Source organism: Aythya ferina (assembly GCF_964211825.1).
Source record: "Aythya ferina genome assembly, chromosome: 4".
Lineage (NCBI taxonomy): Eukaryota > Metazoa > Chordata > Aves > Anseriformes > Anatidae > Aythya > Aythya ferina.
The window spans coordinates 3727871-3741558 of NC_140300.1; positions in this window are offsets into that span (position 1 = coordinate 3727871).

Below are 13688 nucleotides of genomic sequence, written 5' to 3' on the forward strand. Positions count from 1 at the left end.
CTGCAGCAGAAACAGAAAAGCAGAAAACAAAGGGGAGAAAGGGGAGCATTAGAGCTTCAAAATTGCCACAGCAGTTGTTAACCAGTGGTTCCAGACCTAAAATCCAACTTCTTCTTCTGCTTGGAGAGATTTCAGCCCACCTCTCCCAGAGGAGTCCCCATGCTGCTACGACGTGGCATGTTCCCATTAGGCAGAGAAAGCACTCAGTGCCTCTTGTTGATGCAGTTCCATCTGGCATTGCTAATTAAACTTTCACCTACCATAAGGTTTGATTATTAATTGTCCTGACTGCTAAACTTGTTCTTCTTCCCTGCCCCAGTGAAAGTGAAATAGCAATTTAGTGAGCCCCAGCTCAGACTTGGTTATGCATCCACGGGCAAATCATTATTCCCTGCAGGCTGGAGTCTTCACTTTACATCTACACGCTGCTTGTTTCAGAGATTGCGGCCTCAGGTGAGTATTGTAGTGACATTTACTCCCTCAAATTCTCCTGTTGGACAGGTCCCATTTTGTGTTCGAAATTCCCTGAACCCAGGCATGAGGTGGGATACTCACATGGGAAATGGGACACCTCTCTCCTAATATCTACTCCAAGAATGGACTAGTAAAATGGAAAAGTAGTAACAGAAGCTGCTATGCCCCATGTACCCAACAGCAGAATGATAAAAGGACGAGACACGGCTTCCAAGACCACCAAAGCAAAAGAAAGGGTGAAATATGTGAGTCCTCTGCATCCAGAGACTGTGTTTTGGTTAGCTGGGGATTGGAAATAACTGCTCTTCTCCAGTTCTCCAGTTTAGGGAATACAGTATTTATTTCTTCATTGATTTTCTTCCTGGTGCTGCAGATTAAAAATATTTAATCTTTGTATTCACAAGAGGATTTTTCACTAGGAATGAAGGGAACATGTTCATGTTGTCTCATTCATTTCAGTTTTCACCAAATTTATTGCTCCACTCCTGTATAGCTATCTATAATAAATATATATTTATATGTACTATATAAATGATAACTATCACTTCACTCTCCACTTATAGTTGAACTCCAGATCCTTTTGCATTCAGTTCTATACATTCAGAAGCAATTCAGTCTTGAGCTAGGAGTTGCCTTTTGTTAAAATTCAGCCATCAGTTTACAGAACAGCAATAAACCTTGCCTTGGATACGGTATCAGAGTGGCAGAGGAGCAGTGTGGAAACCTTGCTTGGGATACAACTCATCCGACAGAGTGAAAGAGGTCTCAGCCTCCTGAGGACATTCAGCATGTCATTTCACCTTGCACATGTTGGTGGTCTAGCAAGATAAGAGAGGTGCATTGCTACCAAATCCTCCAGGAAAGGAGAGGCTTGTGTGATCCCAGAGACATTTTGGGTTTGTTCCATGCTGATTTCTGTTTTGCCCATTGAAGAGACAGATTTGTCCTAAAAAGCTGGTATTCCACTAAAATGTCCCTGAGGAGGTGCATCTGCCAGTCCCTGTTACATGTGCTGACAGACACAGTCTCGCCCAGCATCTGAATATACAAAGAGCCAGAGCCTGGGCTGACTGAAGCGGTACAAAGCACCACAGGGAGGGCTCTATACCTCTGACAATGTGTTCTGGAAAAAGAAACCAGCCCCTAATTAAATATCATGCTTTAGAAACCACATAATTCTTAGTGTTTTGTGCAGAACATGATTTAACATTTTCAGTGCTGTGTTTCTTCTTCCCTTTCTTGACAATACTGGGATTACCTGCACGTGGCCAGTCTGTAGCCACAACCCACTTGGCGATGACCCCCTTTATGGAGCTCCAATGCTTTACTCTTAGCAGTGTTATCACTGGTCTACTTTGAGGTCTCTTGCTGGTGGCATAAGAGGACAAGGACCATTTATATTGATGAGAATTTTGTGCACTTTGTGCTACTAAAATCAAGGCATGCCCAAGCCCTTTTACTGAGGTAGAAGCAGACTCTGTCTTGGGAGGCAGATGTCCTGACTTTGTGTCCCTGAAGTCTTAGCCCTTCTGTGCAGCCACAGGGAATTTGGTTAGAGTTTCTCACACAGCTTGATTATGCCTCTTCTTATTTACCAAGATGAGCATGAGCTCTTGACTGAGAAAAAATCAACTCAAGAGATGAAATTTTGCTTCCATCAAAAGCAGGAGGGATTTTGCCAGCTGTAATGTAGAGATGGAACCAGCTGGGTCAAGGGCTTGAGGACATTGCACCTGAGTACCCAGCTGTGGAGGACGAAGGATTTAGATCACCAGTGAAACTCAGCCCACTGTCATGCTGCATGAACGTGACAGAGATTTTTTGGCTGATTAATTACGGCAAAGGGTATCTGGCTTGTTAGAGTTGTAATATGTATTACATTCCTTTAAAAAGTCAGTGAAGTCTGACTTCAAAAAGTCAGATGAAAATCTGTTGAGGGAAAGGGAGCTGTTCTTTTAGATCTAAACTGACCATCTCGAGAAGACTTCAAGACTGGAAGAGATGGCAGGTGGAGGAAAGGACCAAAACTGAGAGTTTAGCAAAAACCTGGAAGGCTACAGGCCAGTACTGGGGGATTGCTGAAGAAAACAAATTGCACAGAATTTGTTGCAAGCCAGACAACCACTGAGTTGACTGAAAACAAAAGGAGAAACAAGGACAAAGAATCTTGTTCAAAAACAACTTCTTGCTTTGCTTTACTTAATTGCTTTGAATCATTCTGATTAAAAAGGTAATTATTCTAGTCTGCTTTGAGTTTACAAGGCACTGTGGTCTTCATGGAGATATTAGTAAATAATCTAGGCACATCCTTCTGAAAGCTGTGCTTGATTTGTAGTCCCATCACAGTAGTGAAAAGAACAAAGAAAAACAAAACAAACAAACAAAAAACATAACAACACTTTCCAAACTGAATCAGAGTGCTATAGCCACAAGTAGGAATCAGCCTCATTAATGCTGGCTCTAGGCAACTCATTTTTTTTTTCTCTAAGCACTTCTCTCAAATAGCTGTGAGGTTTAACAAGAACTTAAAAAGGCCCAGATACATATTGACAGATTGTTGTCACCCCTTCCATGATTTGCAGAGGAGAGTGGATGTTTGCTCCTGTTAGCTGCTGCCTGAAACATGAATAAGTCCCTGTTCTCTGACTCTGACATGGTGCTCAGCCCCTCCATCTATAAAGAAGGACTTCAGCTGCAATCTAGTTTGCTAATTATTCTAAATATCCCCCCAAAAATTGAGGGGAGGCTGCAACCTCCTTCATAATTAAAAATTGCTTCCTTAATGGAAGCATGACACTAAACCATGAAGTCTTAACCTCACTTTCCACTGATAAAGGTATTATGAAGCTAGAGACCAATTTTTTCTGTCTGACTTCCCAACCTCCCTCTTCCCTTCTGCTTATGGGAAGATGATGAATCTTTCCATCTGTGAATTACCCAACATAAATTATTCATGGAGCACTTTTATCAACCCTATTAGCAGCACACGAATCTAGGTAAATGTCAAGTCATCTTCGTTAATCCTTCATTCAGGCCGTTGGAAGTGATACTGCACTGACTGGTAATGCATTTGACCTCCTAGAGTATTCATTCTGCCAGAGAGTCGCATTTTGATGAGAAAGTCTCAGCGTTTCCTTGTGGCAGAGCTTGGACTCTATCCTTTCTGAATAATATGGTGGTAGGAGGTGGCCCTGATGTTTGTATATTTGCTTCTAGCTCATGTATTTCAAATGGAAAAAAATAAAGGACCTATTAGCTGATCTCACGTACATTTGTGTGATGCCTTTCCTAATGGCACCCAGCTCTCTAACACCTTTTAGAAGTTGCACTGCTTTGCACTTCTTCTGTGTCCTAGAAGATGACTGACTACCTCATATTTGGCTGATTTTACACAGAAGATCCAGTGAAACTAATTTTTCACTCTAAACCTCAGACAAGTTCCATGACTTTAACAGTACCAGTGTAGTGGGTTTAAAATGTGTCACTTGCTGTTATCTGGCACAACAGCCTTCCTTCCACAAAGACTTGGGTCCTTTTGAAAGAGACTTCAACCCAAACATGCAGTAATGAGCAAGTGCCTTTACAAGTTGTGATGTCCCAAGGGCCTCAACAAACCTTAAGAAACAACAGAAGAGGAGAGAGAGAGAACCAAAGTACCTAAATTGGGATATTAATGGGAATTATTCCCATTTGTACGCTAGCCTTCATAGCCCATAACTTTCTGATTGCATAGATTTTATACTTCGCAGTATATCTAGTCACACACTTTCTTTCCAGTCCAGTGGATCCTGAATTTTTTCCTGGATGCTGGTGTGGTCTCCAGAGGTGGGGTAGTACAGCCTAGTGATGAGGACACCTTCTGCTTTTTTGGGACACATGGAGGCAGGATGGCAACAGAACTTGGCATGATGGCTCCCATGTGAGTGCTACATCCTGCACACAAGTGGGTTTGTTATTTTTAAATCATCCCTCACAATGAACAGTATGTCCTGATTTCATTTGGTGGGCATCCCAGTACCACTGCTTTGTGTTAGTTGCAGTCTAAGAAGACCTAAGAGACTTAGAGATGTTTTCTGCATCAGCCAGGCTAGGGCACAAAATGTGTGTCATGCCACTCTGCCCAGCCAGGACAAGTCTATCTTGGAAAAAAAAAAGGCAAAATGGGAACATTTTGAATGCTTAATAAATATCACAGAATCACAGAATTTCCTAGGTTGGAAGAGACCTCAAGGTCATCGAGTCCAACCTCTGACCTAACGCTAACAGTCCCCACTAAACCATTTCCCTAAGCTCTACATCTAAACGTCTTTTAAAGACCTCCAGGGATGGTGACTCCACCACTTCCCTGGGCAGCCTGTTCCAATGCCTCACAACCCTTTCAGTGAAGAAGTTCTTCCTAACATCTAACCTAAAACTCCCCTGCCTCAACTTAAACCCATTCCCCCTCGTCCTGTCACCAGGCACGTGGGAGAACAGGCCAACCCCCACCTCGCTACAGCCTCCCTTGAGGTACCTATAGAGAGCGATAAGGTCGCCCCTGAGCCTCCTCTTCTCCAGGCTGAACAAGCCCAGCTCCCTCAGCCGCTCCTCGTAAGACTTGTTCTCCAGGCCCCTCACCAGCTTTGTCGCCCTTCTCTGCACCCGCTCAAGCACCTCCATGTCCTTCTTGTAGCGAGGGGCCCAAAACAAAAATATGTAAGTTTAAAACAGAGGTTTTCAAGAGCATAGGATCTAGGAACCTGCTTTCTCTGCTTTCTGTCTTTCCAGTATTGCTTGTGCTTTGCAAGAGTCTGGTGTGGAAATATCCATATTTCTGCCATGTTAACCAGAAGTAGCCACGTTTGAAAACTCTCTGTCAGCTTTCCCTTTGCCAGCCCTGAGCTGTGTGGTTCTGTATTGTCTGTGGAGACTTCATACCTCACCTGAATGTCCGTTTCACACCTCTGTTTTGTTCATTGTGGTCACACCTTATGGTTTCCAATCTGTCCTTAAATAGTTTGCCCTAGGATACACAGAGAGTCTGTGGCAAAGCGGGAACATGAATGTCAGCTAGTGTCTAAATCCTTCCTCCATGCTTCCTGTAGGTACTGCGGTTGCCTGGAAAGCCGGCACTGCACTAAAGATAAAAGAATGAGAGCCACCAGACAATATGCTTTCCACTTCCAGGCTTTCTAGTCTCTCTTTTTGCACCTCCTTTGTTGATCCCACATGTAAAATATAGAGTAAATAGTGACGGATGCCAGCTGGAGCACTGCCTTGGTACAGACGTGAGATGATGCCCCCCACCCCCCTCTAGTATCCTTCTTTTCCATAATCCTTTCCTAATCTGCTGGCAAGGAAAGAAAGACCATATTAGAGCTACAGCTGCCCCTCTCGGATGGATGTAGAGACACAAGTTTGCACATACGTTGCTCTGTTTCTGCCAACTCTGCAACAATAATGAGTTTTACTATTTAAAATAAGAGTGGCAGAAGTGAAGCCTTTGGGGAGAAGTAGAAGAAAATGCAAGAACTTTGTAGATAGAAAATGGGCAGCCACAGTGTCAGAAATGGGCTTGAACTCATTCCACTGAATAGGTTATGAAGCATGCAAAAAAAAAGAAAAAAAGTTTAGGATTATAAATCAAACCTGTTCATTTCACACACTTGTCAGCAGGCATTTAAAACTCAGCATCTCCTCCTTCCTGAATGTAAGAAGATAGATTGTATTATCTGTAAATGGGTATGGCTTTCTGGGCATAAAATAGTCTTTTCAACCATCTTCTCTGTACAACAGAAAGCCTCTTCCACATGTTTGACCAAGTAATTAAAGAGCAGTTGTAAAGTGGTCAGCCTGAGAGAGCAGGGGACAAAATGGACTGACCCTTTGGGCAGTGCAGCACTACACTATGCCCCTGCAGAGCTCCTTGTTACAGGACCCTCTGAAAATTTATGTAGGTGCAAAAAGGAATTGAAGAGATTTATAGGAAAAAAAAAAAAAAAAAAAAAAAAAGCCTTCCATTGAGGTAAGTTAAATATGAAAACAGCACCCTTCATTTAGGACAGCTCTAAGCCACATTGTAATAGCGATTGAGCCTGTCTTCTGAGGAAGAAAGATGACACTCATTCCTGTTCCTATGCTCTTCCCAGGCACCCAGAGTTGATTACAGCCTGAAACAGGATGATTAGGACTTATGACCTGACCCAACACAGCCAGTCTCAGAGTCTGCATGTGACTTGTGACTGTTGCTTTCCCAAGCAAGCCAGGGATGTGGCATGGTCCTAGGCTGCACATCTGCTGTGAAGGAAGCTCTGACACAGCATTGCCCTGGAAATAAAAGCACTCCTAAAGCTCTGGCTTGGAGAGCCCAGAGAGTTTGGCTGTTGAAAGCTAGAGCTACTTTCTCCAGAGAAAGCGAATCTGCCACAGAATGTGTATTTGCTTATAAGCTGTAGGAACTCTGAGTACCCAACACTGGAGCCTCTTTCCCTTCTCCACCTGGAAGACAGGAGAACATTTCTCCATGCTTCCCTCTTCCTTTCATCTTCCTTTTGCTAGTTAAAACATTTGCCTTTGTTTCCATGGAACATTTTATGACTTAAAATTCTTAAAATATGTAGACCACGAAGGAAGTATTACAAGCACTCTCTTGCCCTGAGTGACCTACCAGGAATGTGAATGCTACAGAGGCTTGCAGTTAGATATCATGATTAAGTTAAGGGATTTCAATTTCATACTAGTCATAGTCATACCTTATTATCCATGCTGCATGGATGGGGAAATGGGCATGCTGATAACAAAGATACCCAAAAGACATGCAGGCAAGAATCTGTTTCCTTTCCAAGAAAAAAGTGATCACCAGAAATAAGTACTTGAATGTGGCTGATAGGATATTCAGACCACAATCCAAGTGATACACATATGCAATTTTTTTTTTAGCTCTGTGAGTATCTAGATAAGCCTATCTGGTAGTAGCAGCAGCTGATCCAGTGACATGTGCAAACCTCAAATTCCCCAAATATGAGATTACACTTTACATTTAAAAGCATCTTTCCTGAGGATACCATTCCATTTTGCAACTATTAAATATTAACTTGATAACAGACTAGCCCACCTCATGTGAGATGTGTAAGGGGACAAATAACTATATTTTGTATGAGGCACCCAAAAGCAAGGACAGAGAAACCCACAAGTATGGATTATCCTTATGCACCTGTCTGTTGTAAATGCTAAGACTACGAAGTCAATTTATATTCACTTGACACAAGTGTAAACACCTGCCTGGGATGTAAGGACATGAATAACCCTGACTGGAAGGCTGCAGAGAAATAAGGCAGTTAAGAGAACTGGGAAAATTTTTGAATGTATCTCCCACCACTGACCTTATACCCCTTTTTATTTTTTATTTTATTTATATTTTTTTTCTGGGCAGATTGTTCATTCTCTTCATGCCTGTTTTACACCCCCACAACACAGATGGAAGTCTTAATTTTCTTGGCCTGGCTTACCTTCTTACACTACTGTCCCCCAGGATGGGAAGTGGTTATTATTTTGAGTTTGCGAAGTGCTTAGCACGGAAGGGCCCTAGGCTCCAAAAGCTACACTAGTGTAAGCAATAATAAAAATCAACCAATTCTCTCCTTCTCATTGCACAGAACTGACCACAGTAGAGAAAACAGCATCTGGTTTTCTACCTCTGGCAGGTGGAAAAATCTCCCTTCTTTCCCAGATGACTTTATCAGTAATTGGGAAGGAAAGTTTTCCTGCTGAAAGGCCAGCTTGTGTACCTGGTGGGGAGACGTTATTATATCCAGACTTGAAGCTAATACACCAATAGCTGGTATATGAGTCTGGGTCTCCTGGGTGTGAGAGGCTCCAGAAACTCACATACAGGTGAACCCAGTGAGCAGACAGGTGCTAATCCCAATGCAGCAAATCTCAGGGAAGGCAATGCTTGTTGCAGGCTGGTGCTTCACAGAGATAACAAATGCTTGCTGCCTCCAGATTGGGAGGGTTGCAACCTTCTCCACAGAAAAGAAAAAAAAATAAAAATAAAAAATAGCACCATCTTTTAGCCTCTCAACAGCAAGGAGACAGATGTTCTTTTATGCACTAATCTTCCTCTATACCCCTAGAAAATCAAAGGATTTTGTCAGTGAGAAACTACATGGCCAAACTCACTTAAAATAACGTATTGCGAAACGATTTGGGTCATTATGGATTAGGCAAGCTTCCCACTTTTCTAGGAAACTAAGCAACTCTTTAAAGCAATCCTCTTTGATACACTCTGTCCCCTGTTGGTGTCTCATGAGGGGCTGTATGCAGAGAGTGACTGTATACCGAGAGCAACAGATTCCCCTCTCTCTCACATCAGTGTAAACGAGGAATAACTGTGTTACTGGGAACACACAGGAGCATCAGGGTTGGAGGCTCTGATGGGAGTAATCTTTGGGTGCAAGTGAGGGCATTGAGCAAATACCACTCAGGGGGATGCATACTATACAGTGACTTTAACGGCAGCTTCCAATTTTCCCCTTTTTCTTCTCTCTCCTCTTTCCTGTTGTGATCAAAAAGAGATTGAAAATCAAGTCTCCAGAGGTGGAAAGCTAAAGCATAAGTGTGCATTAGTTACCTTGTCTTATTTGCCTCTCCCAGGTGCTCTCTATTGTAATAGTTTCATTCATTGCATTTAAAATCTCATTCCTGCCAATCACATGCATAATGAAAATAGAAATCATTAGAGCTGAGCAAATGATTTCATGATTACTGACTTATTCAATGAACTTGCTGTACTTGACAGCTACCTTTTCTGAAATTGAATGCCATAGACTGATCAGGGATGTTTAAAATGTAATCCATATTGCTTATTGCTTATTTATGACTGTCTGTAGAAGTTGCATGGCCTCAATGCACAACCTGGATGACCACGAACAGTCAATTTCTACCATCTACCGACATAGGTCACTTTAGAGTTCACTTTATACATCACTTTTGATCTATGTATTTTCCATAATTTCACAGCATTTAAGGCTTGAGGGCTTTCTTAGGTCACATAATTTAAGTTTCCCCAATTTCTTCTAACATTAACAGTAACATTTTTTTGATGAAAATAGATGTGGTTCCTGGTTCAGTAACAGACAGGATGAAAGAAGTTGTTCAGTGAGCAGAGGAGGTAGCACACCAGCTTTGCTATAGATTGATGCTATCTCTGTGTGACTCCTAGTGTCTTGCTGGGTGAGAAGCAATGTGTGTTATGCCTATTTCAGAGCTATGTGTGCCAGTCTGTGGGCTGGTACCTGCATGGCTGGCCAGCTGCCACCAAATAAATTGGCTAATATCAGTTCTTCCTCTCTTTTAAATCCAGAGAGTATTAATTCTCTTTCCCCAATTACTTTAATGCAACACCCCCAACATCAGATTTCACCACCCTTGTGAATATTGAATTCTCACTCAACCTTCTCTCTCCTTCCCTTCAAATCTGATTGGGATTGACTAATGAGTTTTAAAGTCACCATGGGATATAGCGAGGAGCAGGAGGAGATCTGATTTTGTAGACCTAAGATCACATTGCTATGTCTTTTAAAGCAGACAATGATGCAAACATGACTGAAGATAGAAAGAAATAAATTAATGGCACAATGTTTATCTCTTTTCTTTAAGCTCTGACAAAAAAATAAATAAATAAATAAATAATAAAAAATCACAGAAATAAGCAAGTAGCCCATTGTAATTATGTTAGTTCATATTCTCAAGCAATAGAACTTTGGTTCTGGCCCCTCCAGCCTCTCAGGTAGGGTCAGCAGCTGTCCCTACCCATTTTATTTTTATTTTATTTTTATGCCCCTACCCATTTTTTTTATAATGGATTTATATATATTTATTAGATATATGTTTGCTAGATTTATATATACATATTTACTATATATATATAACTATTTTATGTTATATATATATATATAAAAGAATAAAAGTGGATCATTTCTGAAGAGATTAAAAAGCCAGTAGGTAGATTTTTAAAACTTTTTTTTTTCTAGGTGTTTCAGAATTGTGATAGGCCTAGTTTTAAACTACCAATGCAAGCTACCAATGCTTTATGTATTTTTGAGAATTCATTTAGTGAATGCACCAGCCACAGAAAAAATTCAGTGCTCCTTGTGCACTGCTTTAAGAGCTTAATGTTTGGCATGGATTCCTTCCCCTCTTACCCTCCCTTGCCTTTCTTTCCATACTCTACTTTTACAATCCCCACAATGGCATTATCAGAAGCACTAACGTTTCGTTTAGATGGATGAAAGACCACAAAATCGTGTTTACCAAAGAAATCACAGGCAGAAAGTAAACATCTAGAGGTTAAGTTATTGTGCTGGTATGCCAAAGTCTAAATTGTAGCAAGCCTTGCAGAACTGGTAGGGAGGAGGTTGGAAGAGGATGTGAGAGCGAGTCCATATGCAAGGGTGGAAAACTGGTTCTATAAGAGGTTATCTCTGGAAATGGACTTTTCATTTCTAAGAAGTTGGTGTTATCTGGTCTTAGTGGGGAAAAAAATGGGGAGCAGCCTTCTCTGCAGTGTTGGCACTCAACTTGTGCCTGTTGGGAGCTGCTCTGTGATCCACCACATTCCCAGCACAGTTAAGCTGTCTGCTGGCTTGAGAGAAAGGAAGCTTTATCATCTGTATTTATGGTATCTCCTTTTCTAGAATACTTCAAAAAGAGCTAAAACACAGTAAGCACTGACTATAACAGAAAATACTGTGATATTATAATGACATTTACTCTGAGGAACAATGATTTCCAGAGGTAAAGAGCTTTTCCTCTGCATTAGGTTTCTGTATGGATGTAACTGTGTTGCTTGCATCTGAGTTGAATTAGCATGAACCCATATGATACAGATGTGCTGCAGTGGTAAGAAAGTGGTTTTCCTTGACTTACTCCCAAGTAGCGAGGGCTTGTACTGATACAGTCACACAGGTGTAGCTATAGTTTTGTTTAAAAGCCAAATGTGCAGTGGCACATAATAATGGCCTTCGAAGAACCAAGGGCAACTAAAACTCAAGCATGCAAAGCTGAGCTGTATTTGTAGCAGTCCAAGCAGCAACAACCCCAAGATGATTTCAATAAAAAAAGGCAGGAAATTCCTTAGGCATATGATGGTCTGTAACCACAGCAGCACATTGCTGCATAGATCAATTTACAGGTACTTTCCAAGGAGAAGAAGTCATTGCATATTTTATTAATATTTGTTTAAAGAAAGCCAACTATGCAATTTATGACTTAATATGCCACCAGTCCTAGGAAATATTGATTTCTTTTTTTAAATGAGTGAGAATATATACCTGATATGTCAGCTGAGAACAAGTTTTACAAAAACTACTTACCACTTTCATTTTGCAAATGGTGTGGGATTTTTCAAGTGGACATGCTGCAAAATCATAAATGCAGAAAATGCCACATCATATGATATGCATCAAGAGCAGAATCCCAAAGAGAAAACTTTGATTTCTGACTTATTCATAAAGGAGATAAATGATGGAATCACATGATTTTTAAATTTGAAGTAGTGGAGAATCTTAAATGATTTGCTTGGAGTGTAATTTTACATTGTATCTGAAAGGGTACTTTTTATAAATGAAAATACTGAGAAAATTGTCCTTGGCTTCAAGGAAGGCATTTCAGCACAGAATATAGCTCAGAATCTGACTATCTGACTGTCACCTAGACTATTTTAAATATTTTTCTGTCTTAATAAAGCTAAGGTTTCTCTTTTACCTTCAAATTGTCCTAGAAACTTTGATCAATGCACAGATTACAATAACCATTTCAAATTAATCCTATAATTCAGTGCATACAGGTTTTCAGAAAACATTATCACCCCTAGTGAAATGAAAACTGCACAGCCTGAAGTGTAATGTTGCTATCATTTTGCTGTAATTAACTGCTGAAGATCTGACTTAAATTTACAAAGACATAGGTCAAGTTAATTGCTTTGTTGCTTAGCAAAAGCAAAGAACTCAATAGGGCTACTGGAGCAGCAGCTACCTATGGTTAATAAGGATTTTGAAATACTGGTTTCCTGAGACCAATACAGCTTCAGAAATGTGATTTCCTGCAGCCTACAGAGTTCCACGAACAATGACTTGTTTCCAAAACATCTGCAGATGAACAAAGAATTTGCTTCAACTACATCCAAAGGCATGTAAAGGAGAAACACAAAGAAACTCAGTAAGCTGAAGATTTATAGCTTGGATCTCCTTTTGTTTAGTCAGAACAAGGTGCTTAAATACCAGATTTTTTTTTTTTTTTCCTAGAAATAAAACTGAAAAATACATGTATTGTAAAAACATAAGCTTCTTTAGAAAGGAAAAAACAGAGCCAATCCCTAAATATGGTATTATCAGTCAGATACGTGATTGCTTTTAAGGATTTGGCTACTAAGTCTGGTTGATATGGATATTTTCTTGCTTATACTGGTATAGCTGCTTCTTAATAAGGGAACATAAGGAAACACCCTTTACACTCTGCCAGGAACAAGGGTGTCCACGTTATTGTCCTGGTCTAAATTCACTATGGTAACTTCAAAGGTTTAATCATCCCTTATAGGCTAATCATTGGGAATATGGATTTTAAGTCAGTGGAATTTAGGTTGCTTGAGGACAAATTTTTAAAAGTATAATCCTTTTGAAATCTGTAGCCAAATATCTGATTTTACAAATCAGGTTTACTAATCACTGTGGGTAAACATGGCTACATAAATCTGCAATTTGTTAGTCATACTAAAGTATTTTATTGAGGAAAAAAAAATAGATGTGTTAATTAATGCTCTTGTTGCACACTGGAAAAAAAAAAAAAAAAAAAAAAAAAAAAAGCCTACATTTTAATGTCTTCATCTTTTGTATCCCTTAGCACATACATGTAGATTGAATAATCTTGCTACTTTGGAGGGTCCCATATATTCAGGAGGACAATTCTGTTATAATTTCCCCCTCCTGTTTCTAGTTTCCATAATGTTTCACTGGTGATGTGATTTTATTTTCCTTTGCCCTACCAGGAACTGGCTGCAAACAGATTTATCTCTCTGTAACCAAATAAATTAACATCCAAAAGAACTTTCTATCAAAGCCTGCAAGCCTAGAGGCACGGTAAAATTGGTATTACTGTAGAAGACAATTATTTGGTTTAAGAAGGATAAAGATTCTGCAGGGATTTCATACTAGTTTAAAATTTGCAGGGGCGTTATA